The sequence below is a fragment of the Poecilia latipinna genome, unplaced genomic scaffold (genome assembly GCF_001443285.1).
Source record: "Poecilia latipinna isolate Pla-1442-1.1 unplaced genomic scaffold, P_latipinna-1.0 Scaffold2351, whole genome shotgun sequence".
NCBI lineage: Eukaryota > Metazoa > Chordata > Actinopteri > Cyprinodontiformes > Poeciliidae > Poecilia > Poecilia latipinna.
Window position 1 is genome coordinate 29,916 of NW_015114967.1, and position 4,405 is coordinate 34,320.

Consider the following 4,405-nt stretch of genomic DNA (forward strand, 5'->3'; position numbering starts at 1 on the left):
TTTGGGGGCGCTGAAAAAAAGCATTCCTAAATCCAAGGGCAAGTGTTTTTTTTTTTTTTTTTTTTTTTTTTCTTGAAAGCTGCACATATGTGGCAGGGAAATGAAAATGATCCTGCACCACTGCAGCTTTTTTTCCCCACCCCCTCCTCCTCCTCGTTTGGAGTTCAGCAGTAATCAAACCATCACCTCCGCACACCTCTTCCCTTCGCTCGAGCTGCTGATGAATCCCCGCGCTGCATTATGAATACCACAGAGCAGCAGCAGACAGTGCTTCATTTCAATGTTCCTCCTTTCTCATCTGCACTTCTCCATAAAACAGAGTAAGCAGTCGAGGCTGAAGGATTGTGTTATTTGGAAAGGCCGGAGCGGAAAAGATTATTCAGAGGCTTTGGTAATAAAAACTGCCAGAGGAGAACTGAGGAGAATTATGACAGCAATCCTTTAGTTTTCATTTGTGGAGGCTGTTTTTTTTCCCCCCTTTCTTTCTTTTTGGATGCGAAGGAGGACAAAGAGACCTGGAGGTGAAAAACAACAGAAAACCTAATTTGTCATGTTGAGAAGTGTAAATGCCAGCTGCATTCTCGATGATTACTCATATGGTAAATTGGAGATCAAACTGGATTTTTCGGACTCGTTACTTAATGTTTACGGACGGCTGCAATTACCTGCTCAGCCTCTTCCCGGCCTAATGTCTCAGAAATGTTTATTTTGTTGCAGAGTTGCTGTTTCTCACTGTATATTTTATGCAAACATGCCTTGAAAGTGTAATAATAAAGGCTGTGGTGATTACACAAAAAGTGGGCTTCGGTCGTGGTAATTCAGAAACCCTGAGGGTTTGTCTGAAACACAAACGTGGAGGAATCTCTCTGCTGCATTCTTTCAATCCTTTCCTCATTTTCTTTTCTTTCGCTCCCTTTCCCCCTGTCATGTGTCCCTTCAAGTACTCACATGTCCACACACACACCCACACACCCACACACACACAAGCACTCCATTTGAGAGATGGCCCCTGTCTTTCAATTAGCCTGCAATGGCCCTCTTACAAGGCTGGCGTCTGGCGAGTTAGGCCCGCAGCAGATGCTGCTGCGGATGGGCCGTTCATCTGCAGCCTGCAGACTGTATTGAATAGTCATTAGGGTGGAGCCGACCATTCATGGCAGGAGAAGTGACTTCCTGTGGGAGGAGATGCTGCTACTGCAGCAAGTTAGCTTCAGCCTCTTCTCTGTGAATGTTTTTATTTTTTTTCTGAGCTCTGATCTACTGGTAACTATTTTTATGATTTGTGTATAATTTTACAATAGGCGTGACTGTTTATATGGCCCTTAATTGGCTTCCTGTTAAATAGATGACAGATTTTCTTTGAGATGATTCCATTTTACAGCTTTTTATATAATTTGAGCCCAAATGTCTGCTTCTATCTTTACTCCGGATACTTATTCGCTTATTCCAACTAACGTGATTATTCTATGGTCTATAATTAGTAATGTGTGCTTTTGCGTCAGCGTTTCCAAAGTTTCTAGAGTGAATGGCTCTACAGTTACTTACTTTGATGTGATGAGAAGCTTTTACTGAGTCTTGTGTTTTCTTGAGGTAATCTGAAGCAGCTCACAGGAACTCAGCCATTTGGTGGAGTTAAAGCTGCATATAAAAATATGAGCTTTAAGCTTTTCGCCTTGTATTGTGTTTGAAGTGAGCGGAGAGCGGAAGTAGTTTTTGCATTAACCGAATTGACTGCTAAAGACTTGTTGTCAGGCAGGCTGACAACACCTGCTTATAAAAACATCACAGAAGACTCCATCGCGTCTAAATTGTTTCTCTGGGAGCATTTTTGGTCCTCTGTGGAAAACGGAGTGGAAGCGATGACGGACCAGATTAAATAAACGTGTAACGCTTTCTGTAAATAGCTAAGTGTTAGCTGCTAACGTCACTAAACTTGGTATCCGATTCATGGCCTCCAATCAGCACTGAACCAAGGCCCTGGCCGCACTAGCAACCCGAAAAAGCGATTGCCCCCTCAACCTAATAATCGGTTGTGCCACATTTGGCAGCAAAAATTGCCATAAACCGGCAATGGGTCTTTCCCGTCTCTGTGGAGGAATTCATGTCCACTGTTCTATGCAAAATTGTTTTAATTCAACCACGTTGGTTAGTTTTGAGTAGGAACAGGCTGCTTAAGGTCATGCTACAGCACCTTAATTGGATTCAGGTCCAGCGAGGACGATTGTCCTGCTGCATGAAGCTGGTGTGCTGGTGCCTAAGGTCCCAAACTGATGGCTACTTCAAGATTTACTTGCAAAAGAGCAAAATTGATGGTCTCATCAATTCATCCTGAGTCAGCAAAACAGCGCCAGACAGTCACACTGTCACCGTCAGCGTAGATCGGGGTCTTCAACTCCGGCTCTCAAGGGCCGCTGTCCTGCAGGTTTTAGATGAGTTTTCGTAAATGAGAAATGTGCACTTGTATCGTCTTTGGCTGCCACAGTTGCAATGTCTCTCTGCAACTGAGATAACCCTACCCAAAATAAATAAAATCATTTGAAAATCGTGTTTTTTGTTTACTGTGGATATCTTTAAGATTGTTCAAATTTGTTTGATAATCAGAAAAAAAAACAAAAAACAGAATAAAATATGTAGGCGGCTGAATATTTTTTCACGGCACTGAATGATTTCTTTGGGAGAATCTTTAGCCAAGCACTGCTTTAGCCGTGCTCCGGATCCTCTTCTTTTGATTTTATGTTGCGTAGATTAGAAACTACACATTTGTTTGGTTAAAATCTAACAGAGAACATACCTTCTGAATTAAAAAAAATAGCCATAGAAGCGCAGATGTTTTATATTACTGAAATGTAACCTGCATTTACCTTAACTGTCTGTAAGTTAAAGAAGTTTGTTCAAATGTGTAATTCAAGGTTAAGTAAACATTTATTATATGTAAAAATAACACAGGAAAGCATTGTCAATACTGTCATTTTTGGAACCTGGACTGGAATATTTACACTGATTACAGATACATCTCTCCTGAAGACAGTTTTCCCAAATATATTTCTAAACCTGAGTATCAACGCAATGCTTTTACTCAGTTTTGACATTATGTTGGTTTTTGCCGTTACACCTTATTTTTCTGTAATGTGAGCACTTTCAAATGCTGCATGCAACTCTTAGACTTACAGCAGCAAACTAGTTCTTGAGGTTTGTTATATAATTTAGCTCTGAGAAATGAAGGAGAAAGCCAAGGAGGAACACCGGCTTCGGCTATGGAAGCCCCCCGTCGGTCCGCAGAGCCACGAGCCAGTCTGCCGAGTCTGTGCCCGATTTGTCAGCTCTCAGTGGGTCCGTTCACGAAGCACCTGGCAACCCTGCTCAGCAGAATACGGTGGCTGCCACGGCCATACACCAACACACACACAACCATATGCCCCCATTGTCATTCCAATGAGCTTGGACAACATTCACTTTCGCCTCCTTTCAGCTAGCGTTATCAATACAAACCCCATGTGGAGGGGCCTGGGTCAACAGAGAGTCTCTCTACAAAGTGGCTGCTGACACACAGAAGCACACAGAGAGAGAGACACACACACACACCCCAGTACCTCCCTTCGCTCCTCCTCCTCCTCTGCTAAACCCCTGTAGGCTGAACTGAGGAAATGTGAATTAGCTTCATCAATGCAGAGGTTAACATTGCGCAAAGATGATGTTGACCTCTCGTTGTATTCTTGGTTTGATGTCTTTCTTAGGGGCCAAATGCTTATGAATAAAAATGGCGAGGGGAGAGGTTGACAAAGGGATTTGTCTGACTAATGCCAAAGGAGAACCCCTCAGGGAGGCTCTGGTTAAGCCCAACGCCTCTGAATCCCCCCCTGCAGTGTTATCAATCACAGAGGGGCTCGCGCGGCGCTGTTATTGTTTTTGCCATAATTGTGTCAGGATGGCTTTCATTTGTCTCTAATGAAAAGTGTCTGCATTCGTCATGCTAATGTGGTGACAGCGTAAATATTACACAACATATGTGTTGCCAGTTTGGGCCTCTGCGGTCATAAATAATTTATTTTCACTTAAATGGTCAATGGGAGGGCCACTTTACCCAAATGATGGAAAAGAAAGAAATCCAATTTACTGCTGGCAGGTAAAGATTTTAGACTTAAGGTGTCCAGCTTTGACAGCCCAGTAAAGCTGGCGTAACAACGCGCTTTATATACGCGAATTTAGTCGATATTTCAGACGAGAAATTATGTGAGTTTAGCATGTGACGGACAAGTAAATCTCCAGGGTCTCTGGGCATTTTTAATACAATTAAAACAAAAAACAAATGTTTATTTGAAGAAAGCATAAAAGATTTCCCATGACCTCGTTGCACAAGGGACCACGCCCTAAAACTAACACTTAGTTGAAACAATTTTTGCTCCAT